Source organism: Lissotriton vulgaris, chromosome 10 (assembly GCF_964263255.1).
Source record: "Lissotriton vulgaris chromosome 10, aLisVul1.2, whole genome shotgun sequence".
Lineage (NCBI taxonomy): Eukaryota > Metazoa > Chordata > Amphibia > Caudata > Salamandridae > Lissotriton > Lissotriton vulgaris.
The window spans coordinates 472556452-472579433 of NC_141698.1; positions in this window are offsets into that span (position 1 = coordinate 472556452).

Consider the following 22982-nt stretch of genomic DNA (forward strand, 5'->3'; position numbering starts at 1 on the left):
GTCCAGATGGGCAGTTATGAGGGCGTGGACTACCGTCTTGCGTGAGTCTGGTGGCAGGAAAGGGATGATTTTTCTAATCATACGGAGCTTTCCAAAACAAGACGCTGTGACTTTGTTAATTTGGGTCTTTCAGGAGAGGGCAGTATCAAATTGGAAGCCCAGATTGCGGGCAGCTTGGACAGGTACCGGGGGAGGGTCTAACTCGGCCGGCCACCAGAGGCTGGAAGAAATGGGGGATTTTTGGTTAAAAAATAGGACTTCCGTCTTATCGGTGTTAAGTTTAAATTGTTAGAGGACATCCAGGAGGCGATGTTTACCATACAGTGGCGAAAGTTGTGTAGGGAGCTTTCAGAGTGGTCTTTGAAGGAGAACACCAGCTGAGTGTCGTCAGCGTAACAGGTCACTCTGTCGCCCCATGATTCCACCACTTTTGCCAATGGCTTCAGGTATACATTGAACAGGAGCGGGCTAAGGGCAGAACCTTGTGGTACCTCCCAAGTCAATGGTTTCTTGGTAGAAAGGAAGGAGCCCAGCATCACTTGTTGGAATCTGTTCGTGAGGAATGATTTGACCCAGGCAAGAGGAGTACCGCCAACTCCCACTTCTTGCAGGCGAATAAGTAGTGTTTCATGGGAGATGGTGTCGAATGCTGCGGATAGGTCGAGGACGACCAGCATGGCCTCCTCTCCCCTATCCGTGCACTCGCAAATCGACTCAGATACTTCCAGTTGAGCTGACTCGGTACTGAAGTCCGGTGTGAATCCAGACTGGGAGTCGTGGAACAGCGAATTTGATTCTAAATAGTTGGATAGCTGTTCTTGTACCGCCTTCTCGAGGACTTTGGCTGGCTTGGGTAGGAGTGAGATAGGTCGGTAGTCACTGAAACATGTTGGGTCGACACCTGCTTTTTTTTGAATGGGGATTAGCAATGCGTGTTTCCAGACGGAAGGTACAGCACCTGAATGTAGGGAGGAGTTCCATATTTCAAGCAGGGGGTTAATAACTAGTGGGGCAATCTCATTCAGGATCAGCGCCGGGGCTGGGTCCAGTGGAGAGCCAGATATACATTTTAAAAGTAGATTCAGGGCATACTCCTTGGTGAGTGGTTTAAAAGCTGTAAATGCTGTACTGCAGGTGATGTCAGGATCTGAGATGGTATCTGTTCGATTCTGTGCGATTGATGCCGTAATCTTGGTGATTTTTTCCGTGAAAAAGTCTGATAGGTCTTCACTAAGTGTTTGGGAGGGGGTGATGGGCGCGGTCAGAGCGGTGGGATCAGTGAACTCTTTAACGATGTTAAAGAGGGCTTTAGTGGAGTTTTTTGCATTAGCAATGGTTTCTGCAAAGTATACACTCATGGTGTTACGTTTGAGTTTATGGAACTCTTTAAGGGCCTGTCTGTAAAGAGACTTGGTTGCAGTGTCATAGGTCCGACGCCAAAGGCGCTTCAGTTTTTTACATTTGCTTCTGTTTTCGCTTAGTTCCAGGGTAAACCAGGGGGCGGATGGTTTTGATCTGTGGGAGGTAATGTTCTGTAAGGGTGCGACTTTCTCGATAGCGGTCATGAGGTCTTGGTTATAGGTAAGAGCCGCTTCATTGAGATCGTCAGGGAGTGAGTCCAAGCTATTGATGTACGATTGCTCTAGGGCCGTACATGAGATCTTGTGCCATTTTCTGCCTTGTGTTCTTATGGCAGATTCCTTTTTAGGAGATTGGAATGAAGACACCTCAAATGGAATCAAGAAATGGTCAGACCATGTCAGAGGTGTGGAAGGAAGGATTTTCAGCTTCGTGCAGTTGGAAAAGATCAGGTCAAGGGTGTGTCCCGCAACATGAGTGGGACCCCTTACACCTTGCGTCAGATTCATACTTTGCATGGAGTCTAGGAGATGTGCGGCTCAACTGCAGCCACTTACATCTACGTGGTGGTTGAAGTCTCCTAAAACTGTAAAGTGAGGGTGTTTAAGAGACAGATCTACGGTAACTGCTAAGAGTTCAGAAATGGCAGACTGTGGGGTATTAGGGGGGTTATAGACCAGGATTCCTGAGAAGATGGCTGTTGTAGTGTCCGAGACGGAGAAATATAGTGCCTCTATGGGCCCTATATTCGTGATTTTTTCTCGACGTGATCGTCAAGTGAGTCTGTAGGATTACGGCGATTCCGCCTCCCGTCTTGGAACCTTCGCGGCTCATACCTCTAAGGCGGTAGCCCAGAGGCAAGGCAAGGGAGATATTATGTTTAGAGGAATCTTTATTCCAGGTCTCAGTCAGGAATAATAGGTTCCAGGAAATGGAGGACAACAGTAGCCAAATGTCACTGGCGTGGCATGGTAAGGAGCGACAGTTCAATAATCCTATAGAATATGTTTTTATGGGTGTGGGGTATCTGACTGATAAATTATGGGGGCCATTTATATGAGGGGAGAAGGAGAAAGGGCAGCGGTGACATTTAAACAGAAGAGGGCTCGTCAGAGAGAGGTTGCAGGGTGTAGAGGGAGTACAAGCTGTCTTTCCTAGATCTATTAGCTGTGATCTAGTCCATACCTGTCTCTGTGCGAGAAGGGAGCCGGCATCGTGGCTGGCCCTTGGCCCGGGACTGGCGCGGACGGGCGCAGACGGGCGCAGACGGGCTTGCCTTAGGCGCACCTTCGGTGCGCAGACGGCGCGCCCGCTGCGCTCGTCCGCTTTGCGTCCGGAAGATGCACATGATTTATGGGAGATGATGGACGGCGAGGGTGGTGTCGCCTCAGGAAAGGGGCGTGGCCTGAGGGTGCGCCGATAATGGCGGCAGTTAAGTTTGTTTATGCTTCCACGGCAGCGCTAAGATCCGCTGCGCAGGCTTGTCAGGAGCGTGCTTGAGCCTCGATTAAGTGTCTAGAATGGAGGTTAGGTAAGTGAAGTTTAAAATACACAACACAAACAGTGACTCTCAAGGTTTTAAAAAATGATAAGTGGTCGTGCTCCCGGCTTCCGCCTCAGGAGATTCAGTCTTTAAGTGGCGCTTGCAATCAGTGTCCTTTAAGTAGTCAAGGCGGGGGGCAGGGCCTCAGGAAAGGGGCGTGGCCTGAGGGTGTGCCGATAATGGCGGCAGTGAAGTTTGTTTATGCTTCCGCGGCAGTGCTAAGATCCGCTGCGCGGGCTTGTCAGGAGCGTGCTTGACCCTCGATTCAGTGTCCGGAATGGAGGTTAGGTAAGTGAAGTTTAAAATACACAACACAAACAGTGACTCTCAAAGTTTTAAAAAATGATAAGTGGTCGTGCCCCTGGCTTCCGCCTCAGGAACTATGAGAAGGCCAAGGGGATTAGTGCCTCGCTCGAGCAACTCTTGAAACTGAACTCACAATAGAGGTTTGAATTCGACCCCGGGGCTTGCACGTCACAACTGTTTTTTTTCCCGCTATTAATATGTTTGAGAGATGCTCAATAAACAGATTTTTTATTAGAAAAAAAAAAGAAGCACAGTGATAAACTTTGCCCTTCTCTGATTAACAGATTAACAGGCTATGCCAGTGTTTGTAGAAGTAGCTTAGGCCTGAGCAGCAGCAAGAGAAAAACACGGGCTATGGCTGTAGCGTTATCTGAGCTAAAGCTGAGGATTAGGCTCTGACTCGGGAGCACGCCAGTCCACCCACAAGCCTCACCTAAACCTAGCTGGGCCACCTCTGCAGGAGTCCTTGCTCACACTCTACGCATTGTAGCTAATACTGCTGTGCTGGGACTCCACTCCTTACCTCTCCTCCTGTCAAATCTCAGGTCTTTAGCGAGTCCTTGGCAAACTTTGCAAGAGCTCGCCTCGCCGCGCCCGGTCCGTTCTGAAACGAAACGGACGACTTGCAGCCTGTGGCTCAATCCAGTCCGATGCTCAAGCGCTTTCACTTTGGGCGTCTGACGTCTCTTCCGTGGCAGGAGAGGCAGTCCAGCTGAGAGAGGGGTTATGTTGTATACTAAAAAGATCACAATTACTATTCCCCCTCCAATCTAAGCTTTTAGGGGAAAGTGTCAGACACTAAAGTGGTGATATTTTTCTATTCCCACTCCAATCCAAGCCATATTAGGGAAAGATGTTGTACGCTAAAGGGGTACAAAATGTTAAAATATATTCATAATCTTTAAAAAAAAATCATACAATATTATTAATTATATAACAGGTTATTTAATAAATATAATTAATATATAATATGTTTCATAACTCATATTTAAATACAGAAAACATCAAAAAGCATAACAAGTAACTAAATATATGAAAAATACAAACATCTTGAAATGAATTTATACAAAACAATAAATGATCAAAATGATTTGTAAAACCCTATACATTAAATAAAAAATCCATATCTTATTTACTTTTTCTACAAAACACCTAGAAGTAACATTTCTCAAATAAACACATAGGGCCCGATTCCAATCTGGGATGTAAAACGTACCGTCCGATCCACATGTACACGCTCTGTACGACCGGACGAGTACGATGCCATGCGTGTGATTTCCAAACGAGTCTCACGGAGCGCAATCCGCACGCCCGAGCCGCACTGTAAACCGTGACTCAGCCGTAAAGGGAAAGCGAAACATATCGACCGACACGGACGCGGACTCGACCCGAACGACACGTACACTCTCTGTAGGAGCGTACGAGTATGATACAATGCATGCAGAAGGAAAACGACTTGCACGGAGCAAAATCCCGAAGAATGAGACGTACGGGAAACAGTGACTATCATTGAAAACAGCCCGTCGCGACCTACGCATACGCAGACGCTACAACAGAGCACATCGTGAGTGAGACAGACTCTGAGTACCTCTCAATTGCCCCTGTCAGCGTCATTCCCAGTCAACTGAACATCTCCATCATGCACAACAAAACCTATGTTTAGATCCTGAGAAAAAGAATCAAACAAGCAATGTCCAAATCAAGAAAGAAATAAGAAAAAAAAATCATGAACAAATACACACCCACAACTCCACCTACATTAAGGCCCAAAACCACTACCATGATCCTTTGCCATTTTCAAACACATCACAGCAAAGAAGACAACTACACTGCACTCTGAGCCACACCCACAACTCACTCACTCACCACACAACATCCACACCATTATCACCTCCTAAACACACTCACAACAAGCAAGAGGGACTGACACCCACTCACCCTCACTTACACCCTCACACACACATCAATCTCCACAACCACCCAGCACCATGCCCCCAAAGAAGAAAAGTTCACAGATAGTGAGTTGGTAGTCTTGGTTGATGAAATATTCCGAGTAGAGCCACATTTATTTGGAACCTTGGTCCCACAGACCCCCATGTCACAGAAAACAAAGATGTGGGAGAGGATTGTCGACAAGGTGAACACACAAGCACCTTGCCTGCGCACAAAAGATGACATCCAGAACAGGTATTACGATGTGTGAAGTAGGATCAAGAAGCTCATAGCCAGAGAGCATTCCTTGAGCCAGCATACTGGTGGTGGCCCTCCTGCAAAACCAACGTACTTCACGTCCTGGGAGGAGAAAGTGGGGGCCATACTCCCACTGGAGGGCATCCATGGATTGACAGGAATACCAGAGCCTGTTGAGTACACAACCAATCTAGTCAATATTGTGTGGCAACACACACACATCACTGCCAAGGGGACATTGAAAACAAGTAGCCTTAGCAAAGCCAAATTAAGTCCGAAAAAATGTATTCTGTGATGTGAATGCCAGTTACAGAAACGCAATAGCTGCTATCTCCGAGTAAAATGGAACTAGGTCATAAAATGTAAAACCCTTACAACAAATACAGTAAGTCATTGGTACTAAACACGAACAAACACTTTCAGCCATCTTGCCAAACCTTTCACTCCACCTCACAGGGAAGCTGAGTCACAGGAAGGAAGGTCGGGTATGCTGGGAGGGTGGGTGTAGCAAGAGCTTAATGGGAGTTGTAGTCACAGACACCAGACCCCCTCCCACATGGTCCATAAAGCCCACCCTGAACCATGTTCACCTCACAGGGAGTGGAAAAGTATTGACAATATGTCTGACACTAGTCCCTGCTATGGGGAGCACAAGGGCCTGGTGGAGATTGTGCTCCAACATAAACCAGGACACCACTGTCAGCCATCTTGCCAGCTCTTTTACACCACCTCACAGAGAAGCTTAGCAACAGGAAGGAAGGTCAGGTATGCTGGGCAGGTGGGTGTGGCCAAAAGCTTGATGGGAGTTGTAGTCATAGACACCAGACCCCCTCCCACATGGTCCATCAAGCCCACCCTAAACCATGTTCACCTCACAGGGAGTGGAAACGTACTGACAATATGGCTGATGCTGGGCCCTCCTATGGGATGCACAAGGGCCTGGTGGGGGTTGTGTACCAACATACACCAGGACTCCACTGTCAGCCATCTTGCCAGCTCTGTTGCACCACCTCGCAGGGAAGCTGAGTCACAGGAACGAAGGTCGGGTATGCAGGGTGGGTGTAGCCAAAAGCTTGATGGGACTTGTAGTCACAGACACCAGACCCCCTCCCACATGGTCCATCAAGCCCACCCTGAACCATCTTCACCTAACAGGGAGTGGGAAAGTATTGACAATATGGCTGACACTGGGCCCTGCTATGGGGAGCACAAGGGCCTTGTGGGGGTTGTGCACCAACATACACCAGGACACCACTGTCAGCCATATTGCCAGCACTGTTGCACCACCTCACAGGGAAGCTGAGTCACAGGAAGGAGGGTCAGGTGTGCTGGGAGGGTGGGTGTAGCCAAAAGCTTGATGGGAGTTGTAGTCATAGACACCAAACCCCCTCCCACATGGTCCATCAAGCCCAACCTAAACCATGTTCACCTCACAGGGAGTGGAAAAGTACTGACAATATGGCTGACACTGGGCCCTGCTCTGGGGAGCACAAGGACCTGGTGGGGGTTGTGCACCAACATACACCAGGACACCACTGTCATCCATCTTGCCAGCACTGTTACACCACCTCACAGGGAAGCTGAGTCACAGAAAGGAAGGTCGGGTATGTGTGGCGGTTGGGTGTAGCCAAAAGCTTGATGGGAGTTGTAGTCACAGATACCAGACTCCCCTCCCACATGATCCATCAAGCCCACCCTGAACCATGTTCACCTCACAGGGAGTGGAAAAGTACTGACAATATGGATGACACTGGGCCCTGCTATGGGGAGCACAAGGGCCCGGTGGAGTTTGTGCTCCAACATACACCAGGACACCACTGTCAGCCATCTTGCCAGCTCTGTTACACCACCTCACAGGGAAGCTGAGCAACAGGAAGGAAGGTCAGGTATGCTGGGAGGGTGGGTGTCACCAAAATCTTGATGAGAGTTGTAGTCATAGACACCAGACCCCCTCCCACATGGTCCATCAAGCCCACCCTAAACCATGTTCACCTCACAGGGAGTGGAAAAGTACTGACAATATGGATGACGCTGGGCCCTCCTATGAGATGCACAAGGGCCTGGTGGGGGTTGTGCACTAACATACACCAGGACACCACTGACAGCCATCTAGCCATTACTGTTACACCACCTCACAGGGAAGCTGAGTCCCAGGAAGGAAGGTCGGTCGGGTATGCTGGGTGGGTGTAGCCAAAAGCTTGATGGGAGTTGTAGTCACAGACCCCAAACCCCCTCCCACATGGTCCTTCAAGCCCACCCTAAACCAGGTTCACCTCACAGGGAGTGGAAACGTACTGACAATATGGCTGATGCTGGGCCATCCTATGGGATGCACAAGGGCCTGGTGGGGGTTGTGTACCAACATACACCAGGATACCACTGTCAGCCATCTTGCCAGCTCTGTTGCACCACCTCGCAGAGAAGCTGAGTCACAGGAACGAAGGTCGGGTATGCAGGGTGGGTGTAGCCAAAAGCCTGATGGGACTTGTAGTCACAGACACCAGACCCCCTCCCACATGGTCCGTCAAGCCCACCCTAAACCATGTTCACCTCACAGGGAGTGGAAACGTACTAACAATATGGCTGATGCTGGGCCCTCCTATGGGATGCACAAGGGCCTGGTGGTGGTTGTGTACCAACATACACCAGGACTCCACTGTCAGCCATCTTGCCAGCTCTATTGCACCACCTCGCAGGGAAGCTGAGTCACAGGAACGAAGGTCGGGTATGCAGGGTGGGTGTAGCCAAAAGCTTGATGGGACTTGTAGTCACAGACACCAGACCCCCTCCCACATGGTCCGTCAAGCCCACCCTGAACCATCTTCACCTAACAGGGAGTGGGAAAGTATTGGCAATATGGCTGACACTGGGCCCTGCTATGGGGAGCACAAGGGCCTTGTGGGGGTTGTGCACCAACATACACCAGGACACCACTGTCAGCCATATTGCCAGCACTGTTGCACCACCTCACAGGGAAACTGAGTCACAGGAAGGAGGGTCAGGTGTGCTGGGAGGGTGGGTGTAGCCAAAAGCTTGATGGGAGTTGTAGTCATAGACACCAAACCCCCTCCCACATGGTCCATCAAGCCCAACCTAAACCATGTTCACCTCACAGGGAGTGGAAAAGTACTGACAATATGGCTGACACTGGGCCCCGCTCTGGGGAGCACAAGGACCTGGTGGGGGTTGTGCACCAACATACACCAGGACACCACTGTCATCCATCTTGCCAGCACTGTTACACCACCTCACAGGGAAGCTGAGTCACAGAAAGGAAGGTCGGGTATGTGTGGCGGTTGGGTGTAGCCAAAAGCTTGATGGGAGTTGTAGTCACAGATACCAGACCCCCCTCCCACATGATCCATCAAGCCCACCCTGAACCATGTTCACCTCACAGGGAGTGGAAAAGTACTGACAATATGGATGACACTGGGCCCTGCTATGGGGAGCACAAGGGCCCGGTAGAGTTTGTGCTCCAACATACACCAGGACACCACTGTCAGCCATCTTGCCAGCTCTGTTACACCACCTCACAGGGAAGCTGAGCAACAGGAAGGAAGGTCAAGTATGCTGGGAGGGTGGGTGTCACCAAAATCTTGATGAGAGTTGTAGTCATAGACACCAGACCCCCTCCCACATGGTCCATCAAGCCCACCCTAAACCATGTTCACCTCACAGGGAGTGGAAAAGTACTGACAATATGGATGACGCTGGGCCCTCCTATGAGATGCACAAGGGCCTGGTGGGGGTTGTGCACTAACATACACCAGGACACCACTGAAAGCCATCTAGCCATTACTGTTACACCACCTCACAGGGAAGCTGAGTCCCAGGAAGGAAGGTCGGTCGGGTATGCTGGGTGGGTGTAGCCAAAAGCTTGATGGGAGTTGTAGTCACAGACCCCAAACCCCCTCCCACATGGTCCTTCAAGCCCACCCTGAACCATGTTCACCTCACAGGGAGTGGAAAAGTACTGACAATATGGCTGACACTGGGCCCTGCTATGGGGAGCACAAGGGCCTTGTGGGGGTTGTGCACCAACATACACCAGGACACCACTGCCTGACATCCATAACTTTAACTTGGACTTCCTGCAATGGAAGCATCCTACAGGGGGGATTAGCTGGCCTCTGTGGGAGAAGGTGGGCCTGCAAGTACACCAAATACCAGAAATTCCGCTAATACACGCACCTTCACAGCAGGAACAAGAACACCCCTTGGGACCACTCACAAAAAAAGTAAGTGCCCTGGCAAGATGCCTCACACATGGGCCAGATGTATGAATTGGCTGCAAGTCTCACCTATGCACTTGCCCCCTCAAACCCCTTCACACTGACAGCCATCACAACTGTATGTATCCTCTCACTGTCTGGGCCTGCAGTGTGGCAGGGGTGCCCCCTGGCCTGGCTGTGAATGTTTGTGTCTTCTATGACATTTGGGGAGGTGCCGACAGAGGACATACCAAAACCCACACCCCAAACCACATACACACCATTCTCAGGTGACACATGACAGTGAATGGAATGGCCACAGCAACATTGCTGACACCGTAGCATGGTGTCATTTACACAAGGCACTGTGGTGATCTGCAGTGTTGATTGCATCCCTCACACAACACTCCCCTCACTGTCATTGTCACTTGCAACACAAGGAGTAACCTGGCCTGGGTAGGAGTAGGCATACAACTCACGCAGCATAGGTCAAACACACAAACCCCTGGCACACTCTCTCTCTCATGAGCATGGGAAAGTCTGCGATCTGCCGTGGTCAATCCCCCTTACCATGAATGACATTGACCACATAAATGACATCATCACACACAGAACTCTACCCCACCTCATTAGCTACGGACAACACCATCCAATGGGTGAAATTATATGTGAACTAGGGACACACACAACAAAATAGTGTTTCCAAAGTAAATGCAGCCATACCTGACTGTGACCATGTTGTTCAGACACAACAATGTTACTCACAAATACAAGCACAAATGCCAGCACACATTGTCCAAACGTGCTACACATCGCAAGTGGAAGTGCATGTATGTCATTGTTAAAGTACTAATGTTGAGAGGAGGGACACACCTGTGTCAGGCACATGAGGGCACATGAGTAGCAATGCCCATGTACAGTCAAACAATCATAAAATGAGTTGTCCATGGTACAGGCTCCAGTATGGAATGTCCGTTTTGCCCAACACAACGAGAATCTATTGCCCATGTCTTTTTCATCTGCCCACTGTACAGGAATTTGAGACATAAATGGTTAAAGCCGATTTGTCATATGATGGGGATTACTACCGGCACAGAAGCACTCAGGATTTTAAAAATAGATGGTAATGAATTATGTATGATCGCTATCGCCAAATCTTTACATGGCTTGCGGATAATCCGTGCCCATGGTTTGCGTAATCAATGAATATATGAGATGTGATTGTATTAATTGGTTTTAGAACCTGGTATATAGATGGTGGCTTCTTATGCTTATGGATATTATTCTTTTATTACGCATTTTACATTAACTTATTGTATTTTTGTATGTCCGGAATATGTAACTTTGGATCATTTCTATGGGGATCTTGTATTTTGTATGGATGAATTTCAATGTTTTTATGGTTATTGATTTAAAATGTAAATGTCTTTTATGATTATGTAATCGAATAAAGACTATTTGAATTGAATTGAGATGTCCATGCACACAGCTCTTTGTGCCCATCACAATGCTCATGTCACAAAGATGAAAAACAACCCAAATTGTACGTGGTGCTCTAGGTGTGACAGTGAAAACCAAAATAGCGATGCATGTGACAATGTAAAACAGCGTGGGTTGCATTAAGTGACTGGTGAATAAATGTACAGAGAAATATTTGGTCCATGGCGGTTCCAAGTGGATTAAAAGTTCATTTTTGAAGTATTCAATGTAGTAAACCGCTTCGTGTCTTGCGCCTATATTTGCGCTGGAAAGTCAACGGCGTTTTGATCTTAGATAGTTCAGGATCTTCATCAGGACTGGGTCGTGGGCAGTGCTGAGAGACGATCAGGAGGAGCAAACCGCTGGTGGATGGCATCAACCGTTTGTCGGGCTTGGCTCTTGTTCCATTAATGGAGAAGTATCCAGGCCTGTAACTGGGGGATCCGTGATGGCTTCCTGGTCAGGATCAATGGTGGTGAGTACCGTCGAGGGTGATCCAGGAAGGGAGTAAATTCAAAGGCGCCGATCCCGAGCGTGGTCGGCTGGTAGAGAAGGAATCTCTACAGGAGACAGCTTCGAAGGGTGTCCGTAGGGTTCGAAGTTCGCTGTGGTAACTTCGAACCCTATGGACACCCTTCGAGGCTTTCTCCTGTAGATATTCATTCTCTACCAGCCGACCACGCTCGGGATCGGCGCCTTTGAATTTACTCCCTTCTTGGATCACCCTCGACTGTACTCACCACCAACGCTCTCTTCCTCAACACTCAAGAACACGTCTTAACTAAACTACAATCAGTCCAAAACGCTGCAGCTAGAATTCTGCCCGGCATCCCCAGTCACCGCCCCACCTCCTCGGCCATACGTCACCTGCATTGGCTAAGGGTCAAGAGTCGGATAAAGTTTAAGACACTTTGCATTGCCTATAAAGCCATCCATGACTTAGGACCCAGGTTTCTTAAGGATGCTTTTCGGATCTATGCTCCAAAAAGATCACTTTGTTTATCCTCCACCCATCTTCTCTCTGTCCCACGTACCAGAACCACTACTTAGGGAGATAGACGTTTCTTAGTAGCAACACCCAGGCTATGGAACTCTCTCCCTCTGTTCATCAAAACCAGCCCCACTCTCTTCAGCTTCCGTAAACTCCTGAAAACCTGGTTATTTAATCAATGATCACCTGGCTGCTTTCCGTCCCAGGAAGTACGACATGCGCCGAGACACCCCAGGGTAGTTGTGCGCAATAAAAATTCCAAAAACATAAACATAAACATTGATCCTCACCAGGAAGCCATCATGGATCCCCCAGTTACAGGCCTGGATACTTCTCCATTAATGGAACAAGAGCCAAGTCCGACACACGGTTGATGCCATCCACCAGCGGTTTGCTCCTCCTGATCGTCTCTCAGCACTGCCCACGACCCAGTCCTTATAAAGATCATGAAGTATCGAAACGCCGTTGGACTTTCCAGCGCAAATATAGGCGCAAGACACAAAGCGGTTTACTACATTGAATACTTCAAAAATGAACTTTTAATCCTTCTTGGAACCGTCGTGGACTAAATATTTCACTGTACATTTATTCACAAGTCACTTCGCGCCACCCACGCTGTTTCACATTGTCACATGCGTCGCTATTTTGGTTTTCACTGTCACACCTAGAGCACCATGTACAATTTGGGTTGTTTTTCATCTTTGTGATTTATATACTGCAGTGCTGCAATAACTGCAAATTATATTTCTGTCTCGCTTTTAAATATTTGTACATAAAATGATGCCTCTAGCACATGTCAGAATCATATAGAGTCTCCTTGCTTCCTTTCGGATAATGTTTTTTGCATAACTCTGCTAACTGCCTTCTATTAATACCAGTTGGGATACTATTTTTCTTACATTATTACACCCCAATCCCAACACGGTTGACGGGTACCCCACTCCTGCTTTATCTACAACATCATAATGCTCAAGCATCAAATGACATTCTGGTAAACAAAAATAGACACCTGTTTCTGACAATGTAGGACAATGCAATGTACATACACTCATCATGATGTGCAGTGGCAACTGTAATGTGTGTGAACCGTTGATGTGTGCAGAAACATTACATACATTGTGTGTCTCTTCTATCCACAGGGGATGCTGGGGACACAATTTATTTTTTGTCATTTGTACAGCGCTCTGTTACCCGTGGGTGTCCTGGCACTAAGTGTCACTCCTGAGGAAAGGTCGGGTCCGGGATAAGTTAGTGAACAGCCAGGTCTTCAATCCTCTTCTGAAGGCCATGAGGTCAGTCATCTTCCTGAGAGCAAGGGGCATGACGTTCCAGGGCTTGGTTGCGCCTAGTACAAAGCTTCTTCCTTCCCAGCACACTCTCCTAATGCGAGGCACTGCAATCAACCCCAAATTGCCTGATCTAAGGTGTCCAGTCGGGCAATACCAATAAAAGTACTGCCGGAAGAATGATGGCCCCAGGCCCCGTAAGGCCTTAAATACTAGGCATAGGGCTTTAAACACGATCCTTTTTCGTACCGGGAGCCAATGGAGTTTGAATAACTCCTGGGATACAGGGCATATTTTGGAATGCCCAGAATGAGCTGGGCTGCAGCGTTTTGCAGCACCTACAGTTTGTTCAATATCCCCTGTTGGGCACTAAGAAACAGACTATTACAATAATCCAGCCGTGCCAAAACCAGAGTAGTGACCACTGTTTTTCTGTCACTACCTGGAATAAATGGCAGGATCATGGGGATGGGTTTAAGTAAAAAAGCAATAGAGGCAGACAGCGCATTAACTTGTGGTCGAAAGGTAAGTTGATCATCGATCAGTACCCCCAGATTTTTGACTTTCACACAGGGGTGGGCGCAATGCCAATCTGATCTGGCCACCAGTTTGGGCTCCAAAAGTTAGTATTTGAGCCAAACACTATAACTTCAGTTTTAGCTGAATTCAATTTAAGGCAGTGTACCGCCATCCAGTTTCCGACTGCCAGTATGCAGTCCTGGAAGTTCCTTGCTACTCCTTCTTTCATCCCTGGTAGTAAGGACACCACAATCTGGGTGTCGTCAGCGTACGAAGTAAGATCAAAGCCAAAGGCCCGAATTACTGGGGCCAATGAGCTGACATATATACTGAACAGCGTGGGGCTCAGCGACGAGCCCTGAGGAACTCCACATGGCAAGATGAAAGGTTTCGATTCAAAGTCGCCTAGAGCCACGCTCTGGACTCTGTTGGACAGGAATGCTTTAAGTATGTTGAACGCATTTCCTTGTACTCCGCATGTCTTCAAACGGTCAAGTAGGATCCCATGGTGGACTGTGTCGAAGGCCGCGGAGAGGTCCATCAACACCAGGGCAGCCCTACCTCCCGCATCGGTCACCGCTTTAATCTCCTCCGTTGTTTTGATTAGGGCAGATTCCATGCTGTGATTGGCTCTGAAGCCATGTTGGGAGGGATCCAGTGCTTGAGTAGCAAAGAGAAAGGAACTTAATTGGGTATTCATCACCTTTTCTATTAGTTTGGCTCGTAGAGGGAGCCTCACTATATGGCGAAAGTTGTTTAGATCCCTAATATCCAAGTTTGATTTTTTAAGTAGGGGCAGAATAGAGGCTTGTTTCCAACAAGATGTCAAGCCTCCTGTCATGAGCATATGATTGAAGATAGTCACCAATGATGCCACTATCGGACCTGGGGCAAGTTTAGTTACAGCGACAGGGCAAGGATCCAACGGGGCACCTGATCTTGCCTCTAGCAACAAACGCATGATTTCTTCACCATTTACCGGTGAAAAACAATCCACTTTTTGCCCTACAGTAAGCTCCTTTCGATTTTCTGGAGTGTTCGCCTGGCAATTCGACCTCTCTAGGCCGGAAAAGGCTTTGAAGATTGTCTCCACTTTCCCTAGAAACAATTTGGCAAGTTCCTCACATAATTCAGGGCTAGCAGGGGTGGCCGCAAATATAGGGGTGGCTAGAGCGGAAACTGTTATGAAAAGTTCCTTCGCAGAGTTCTTGGCGCGTTTTATGCGATTAGTGTAATAGTCTTGTTTTGCCATCCCCACCGTTTTTTTGTACAATAGGAGGCTTTGTTTGACTAGCTTTTTGTCCCTATCCCTGTAATCCTTACGCCACAGCCTTTCTAGTTTTTTTACATCCCAACTTTTGATTTCTTAATTCCTCAGAAAACCAAGGGACTGAGGGCTGGGCTCTGGCTAGGAGGCTAAGTTTGGGTGGAGCGAGGATGGCACAGGCCTTTTCGATCCAGCTTGTATGAGCGAGGGCCGCCGCCTCAACCTCTGATGGAAGAGGCTCCTTAGAGGAGAGCAAAAGATCTTGCCGTGCCCGTCCCACAACAAGAACAGAAGAGGATTCCCAGTACCACACTCTGGATGAGCCAGAGCTCCCCGGTGTGGATGCCTCTATGTCATCTTCAGACGAGGATGAATGACCTGCACCTCCGGTGTGGCTCCGCTTCCAGCACAGGCAGCTGCAACATCAGCACACCCTGCCACCACTCCTGGACCACCTGCAAACACTTCAATCACCCCTGCTAACACAGACAGACCAGGGCAACAGGACAATGAAGGCACAGGTACACAGGGCAGACAGGAGCTGACAGACAACAACACCAGTGCCAACACAGACAGGGGCCCAGTGTTGTCTGTGCCTGCCAGGGCAGGTCCTGCCCGTGTGGGCAGGGGTAGTGTGAAGGTGGTCAGGTTAAGGCCACGGCCTGCAGATGGGGCTGGACTGCAGGAAGATCCGCAGTTGGGATGCATCATAGATGCGTACCAGGAAAGCACCAGAGGATTTGGCCAGGTTGTGGGGATCCTCAGGGAAATACAACAGCAGCCTGCATATCATGCCAATATGGACTCCCACATGTCCCGAGCGGAACAACACATGACCCGGATGGAGTAAAAAATGGACAAATTACAACACCTTACGGCGGTGCATAGGGACATACTGACATGCCTCTCCGCCAGATAGCCAACAACATGACCACACACCTCTGTGTGCCCACTACATCAGTTGTCACTACATCTCCAACTGCCACAGGGAGGGAGTCCTCCGCACCGCAGCAGCCTGCACATGAGGGTCCCCCTGAGAAGAAGAAGAGGGGTCGTCCGAAGAAGGACAAGTAAGGGGCAGATGGCCATGCATACCCACCAGGACATGAGTACCTTTACTAGACATTATCCAATGTGTGCAAAGCATTCACCTTGTTGACTGTTGCTAAACTCCCACACATGTGAAGGAGGGTCTAAATTGGACCAATGCTCCAAAGGACTGGGGACTTTACTCTAGACATTTCATCAATCAACACTACCAACTGCACTGTGAGCTTTGGATTCCTATTGCACTGTACAGCACTTTCACTTATGTATAACTTTCCAACACATGCATGTAAATAAATTCACTACAACACAATACATGCATCTGTTGTGACTGAAACCTGGTTTGTGTCATTGAGAGGATGACCTGTGAAAATATGTTGGTGCATGAAAACTACTGCAGCTATGTAAACACAGTCATGTGAGTCATGGTGATGTGACACATGTGAGTTAGACACCCCACTACGTAAACACAACACATACTTCCCATGCCCATCTAACTCATGTGAACAGAAAATGCAGTGGGATGCATGTACACAACACCAATTCTGAGTCTGTCTGTGGCAAGCTGCCCACAGGTACAGCATACAAATGAATGTTGGATGTGTGGACACAGACAAAACACATTCCAAAGTGATGCACAGGTTTATTACAGCAGCAAAAGTCATAAGTCCTCAACATATGGGAGGTAACCACACGTGACAGGGAGCACAAAGTCAGCCACTGGTAAACCATGTAAGTCATGGGGTGTGTGGTAAATCATGGTTAGGACAACAGCAGCCTGCAGCTTGCAACATGAATATGCAATTTGGTGGGTCACACATGACAAAACAACAGCCATAGGACACTGTGGAGCACAGACTGTAGGAGAGTAGGATATGCTTACTATGGTTACCCTCAATTTTTGCTGGTGTTTCACAGTTTTTCAACTTTAGTCTGGCTTGGTCCCTGCTATCCAGGACCCCAGCCTAGCTGCTTCCTCTCTAAAATGATTGCATGTACTTTAAGTACACTCCAGTTTGGTTACTGGGGTGTGTTTGTGAGTCCCTTGTATATGGTACACCAGGTACTAAGGGCATAGGTACTCCAGAGGCCTACCATGGGCTGAAGCATGTATCGAGCTTTCCCAAAGTTGTGTATTGGGCTACTTGAAGCTCACGCCCTGAACACCATCTGTACCGAAGATTGTGGGCCTACACTCCACAGGTATTCCGTGAGCCCGCTTCTAGCATTTCCGCTTGAGGCCCCTTCGCGATCCCTGGTCCATCCACTGGTGGGTCCCTACAAAGGTAACTCTACTTTTCCATGGGCTTTCCTGGTTGCTCCAGACATACCCTGACTTCCTACCAAGTGGTGAGCCCCTCAGACCTTGATGGTCTGCACCAAAGCCAATTTCTGCTTTCTGCATGGGTTGCTGTTGCCAAGGCTTGTTGGTTCCAATCCGTAAACCGATATCGCAGCACTCGACATCCTTCATGGTACAGCTTGTATCCATAACCTGGTTGTCGTCGACGCCTCCTGGTCTTCGTGGCTGAAGAGTCAAGCTTCATCTTCTTTACCTGCAAACACCTGTCATCAGTGGGCATCCACCTATCATCTTCCTGGTCACTGGCAAGTAGACAGAGCACTTGTGCTCTCTCGACTGGACTACGCAAATGCCCTCTACACCGGGATTCCGGATTAATTGATCCCAAAATTACAGGTAGTCCAGAACGCGACGGTGAGACTCCTGTTTAATATCCCTAGGAGACTCAGCGTTCGCAAACAACCTAGAGGGCTCCACTGGCTACCAGTGGCCCAAAGAGTGCGCTTTAAGGCCCTGGTCCTTGTGTTTAAAGCCCTACATGGCCCTTGCCCCTCCTATCTTAAGCACAGATTTGCTTTCTACCAGCCGACCCGCCAGCTGCGATCTGCCTCCCTCAGACATGTGGTTATTCCCAGATTCAAGAAAAATCGACTGGGGGAGCAGTCTCTGACGGTTCGTGCAGCTCAGCTGTGGAACAACCTACCTGAGGCCTTAAGACACTCGTCAAATCTTGCTAGCTTTAAAAAAATTGCTAAAAACTCACTTATTTATGCAGACTATGTAAGCTTTCCCTTGCTCTAGCTGACACCATGACCTTTTCATCGCACCAGGACAGTTTCGACTAACAGCGCGCGCTACAAATAAACATATAACATAACATAACCCCAACTCTGTCCCCTCTGCCTTCAGGTTCTTCTCATCTTCGATCCAGGCTGGGATCACACTGGACTCTTTCCACTTGGACGCCAGCAGCACTTTGAAGCAGATCGCCATTGAAAATGACGACGAAACCCAACAACAAAAGACACCTATGCACCTGGATTCCATGGGTGAGGTAACTCGAGTTCTCCGGTGCTCCCATGGGTGTTGACTCTAGAACCTCCTAGTTCTAAAGGGGTTTGCTCCAAGTCCTCTTCTAAGTGTCCCTAAAATTCCACGTAGAAGTTAATGGTGATTCGCAGCTCTGTTTAGACACTGCATGCGTTCCCCGTAGGTCCCCTGTGTCACTACCTTGGGTGGTTCCTGGTGGCCCCAGCGGTTCTACAAGCTCTAAGCCTTGTCTATATGTCAGTCGTGGTTCTTATACCACTTTTTTATATATGGTTTGTTACGCCCCTAGGGCTCAACGTATATTGTGCTAATTTACTGTGTGCTATTAAGTTTACTAAATGTACTTTTGCCTCTAGCCTCACAAAGGGACTAGAGGGATGTGTTTAGAATAAATACATATATTTCATATATATACCTTGTGTGGTTCTCCTTTCTTTTGATCATTCACAAGATTATAGACTGGTAAAACAAGCTGCTTTACATTCCTCCAAGACTTAGCCTGAAGGCTGCTCTCCACAGCCACCACTAGGATAGCTTTCTATTAAGGTTGTCTTCAATCTACCATCAATAAGGGTCGTTTGGTCTGGGGCAAGGTGCCCACTAGAATAGTGGATATCATATGCCAGGCCAACTTCTCACACAGACATACAACACCATTAGAATCACTGAATGACAGCATACATCTACAATACACATGCCAGACACTAAGCTCAAGATACCTGGACACAACGCAGTTAAAATCCCAGCACTGTTTGGTAGTATATATCAATAGTAGGACACATCACTACAAGCAGCCTGTCAATGAGCACAGAGACACACTTAAGCATCAACATTGCAAAACCTACACAAATCAGCCAATTACAAAACATAGGCAACATATTACACTATCATGTGAAAAAGTTGTTGATGAGCGGTGTTCATACATTCCCCTCACCCTATTATCACTGGCAACATGTCCCAGAGCAGGATGCTTCATGGCAGACGGCTTTTGGTCATCATCATCCAGGATGAGGCAACTCCTTCCTTACTGCCAGGTTGTGGAGCATGCAGCACACAATCACGATTTTTCACACCTTGTCAGGGTCATATTGGAGGGCACTTCCGGTCTTGTCCAGGCAGCGGAATCTGGTTTTTAGTAGTCCAAATGTCCGCTCTATCACTCTCCTGGTCCACCCATGTGCCTCATTATAACAGATCTCCGCAGGTGTAACAGGGTTCCTGAGGGCGGTCAGCAACCACGGCATGTTTGGGTATCCAGAGTCACCTACATACAAACAAACATTCAATGGGTTGGAGAAGTGGGTGAAACTCTAAAGTTACCAAAACACACAAGGGAAACAGATATTACACACCAACAAGCCAGGCACGCTGGTTCTGCAGCTGTGTCATCATGTTTGATATCTGACTCATCCTCATGATGTAAGCGTCATGTGCAGAACCAGGGAAATGTGCAGACACATATGAGATGGTCATGTCTGGCAGACATACCACTAGGGCATTAATAGAGTGGAAATATGTTCTGTTCCAATATGTCTGCTCATGTGCCTGTGGTGGTACCAAAGCAACATGTCTGCCATTTATTGAGCCTATGACAGGTGGCATTCTTCCCAAGGCATAAAAGTCACTCTTAATTGCAATGAATTGTCCTGGGGTTGGGATGTACTGGTTCAGGAATAACAATATTGCCTCCAATACATCGCGACTGAACATGGTCTGCGACATCCCACCAGCACTAGCCACAGTGTACTGGAAGGTACCGGTGGCAAAGAAGTGCAGGGCTGCCATCACCTTCACCTTGGAGGTCAGCGCTGATGGATATGTCTGGCCAGGTTGAAAATGTGGTGCCAACTGCTCCGCCAAATCCTCAATTAGTGACCTGGTGAGGTGGTACCGCCGGATGCAGTCACGTTCATACATGGTTGCAAGGTCTGGGAACGGTCTAAGGACAGCTAGTTTCCTGCAGTAAATAGGTGAGCACAGAAAGCTTGTCAGTGACCCTACATATGTGGCGATGACCATGCACAATATCACATGCAACTTCAGAACAAGACACAATAATCTGTTGTGTGTGCTGTTGGCCATGGACAACAATATCAGCTATGTGCCCCTCAAATAACATCTCAGCTCTACGTGTTCACACAACAAGTGCTAAGCTGTGCTGTGAATAATCAATGTGGTCTCTCCCAGTACTTCTTCACACATGTCACGTACCCAAAACACACCTCAGTGACTAGGACAGACAGAGGTGTTGCCCACATGACCGGTGTTTGGCTGTCACACACACAACTATCTTGTCTTTCCACAAGGGCACTGACAGCGCCATGAAACCGCTCGGTGTAAGTGCGCTATAGAATTCTTGTTTTAACATAACATAACATTATGTAGCATCAGATGTACATGTAACAACAAACCCGCAAAACACACATGATGTGCTACCAGATTGTTGCACAGGCAAAAAATGAATGCCTGTGATAGACAGGCACAACAGCGACTCATGTCAAAAGCACATGGATGGTGATGACGATTGCCAACTACCACAAATAATCAGAGACATGTGGGTAGCATAATATGCACATACCCTGCATAAACACCACAATGTCAGCTGTGGGACACCCAGTGACACACAGTCCTTTTCACATATGAGTCAGGGTGTATGTAACATGTCAGCACACAATGGGCACCTAGAACTGTGTACATGCCTCGGGGTGGGATCTGCACAGTTGTAAATGACAGTGGTGATGTGCATACACACAATGGTGTCTGTCCCCATCACACCTTGCAAAGCCTGGGAGTGTGTGCCACTAAATGCAAAATACATTATCCCAAGTGGACCCACATACTCACACAGGTAATACATCCTGAGATGTCACATCATACACTGTGTGACAGGCTGTTCATATGCTGTTGAGCAACTGTGTCCATGGTAAGGTATTGTGTGTGTAGCCTCACTTAGCAATTGCCTGCAATGGTGACCGATGCGTGTGAGTTCCCAGGAGATGTGTCGTCCACCTAGGGACCAATCCGTTGCCACAACTATGCTATTGCCTGCAATGGTGACCCATGTGTGTGAGTTCTCAGGAGACGCGTCGTACACTGACTGAGCGAGACGTGCGCACGCTTAGGCTTTTGCTTGTAATGGTGACCGATGCATGCGAGTTCTCAGGAGACGCATCGTACACTGACTGAGCGACACGTGCGCACACCTATGCTACTGCCTGCAATGGTGAACAATGCGTGTGAGTTCTCCGGAGACACGTCGTACACTGACTGAGAGAGCCGTGCAAACGCATTGGATAATGGATGTAATGGAGATGGACGGGGATTTGATCGTTGTAAGAATAGTGTCCAAATAAAATTCAGTAGGCTCCCTACAACAATGTATCAACAGCAATGGGATGATGTAGTTGAATTTTTGAACCATGCAGGTGGCGTGTATTGATTGGCCATTTTCATAACATGAAAACGTGTCGGACCTATCACATAGGTCGCCTGGGACAGATCTAACTCTGCAACACAGATATAAGACTGTTTGTTCCCCAGAGACTTCCCTTGCCTGCACCAACTGCTACAGCATTACATCTCCGCTACCACTGCTGCTGTCTCTGCATCTTCTGGCTTCAAGAATGGCACATACTGAGGAGAGAGGCCGCGCCTTCACCAAGGAGGAGAACCAGGCTCTGCTGGACAGCCTCCTTCCACAGTAGAGCAAGCTGTGTGGGAAACCAAGGGAGCAGGTGAGTGTGCAGTCCACTGTCTTCCAAATTGTGCATGGAGTTTGACTAGCACTATTAGCATTGTGGTCAGCAATGCCAAGCATGCTCACTGAGTATTTGTAACTCTCAAACAACTTTGTGGATACAATTACTGTACAGGTGCAGTGATGCCAATGTGTACATTTTATTTCTTGTGAGACTGTTCATGGTCAGTTTCCAGTTTGTTGATGCAGGCTTGCACACAGGACAAATGCCCATGACCATAGTTTCTCTACCTGTACACATCATATTCCCTTTTGATGATAAACATGTATGGTCAAATGTGTGATGTAGAAACATGTTGCATGTGTAGAAATGGTGTCTTACATTGTCACCCTTACAGGTTGATGCCCATCACAAACAGGAAATCTGGAAGTCCATCGTACGGGCAGTTCGATCCGTGGGGGTCTACCAGCGCCACACCCACAACTGTCAGAAGAGGTGGCAGGACCTTCGTGGCTGGACCAGGAGGATTGCCAGGGTCCAGCTGAAGCAATTGCCTCCACGCCGATGGGGTGGAGGACGGACACTGACCCCCCACATGCTGAGGATTTTGCCAGTGGTCTTCCCTGACCTGGATGGGCAGTTGAAGGCCAGACAGCAGCAAGGAGGGGGTACATTCATTCCTCTTTGGTGAACTATGGCTAACATGCTATTTGCACTCCCTCAGCCTCCGAAC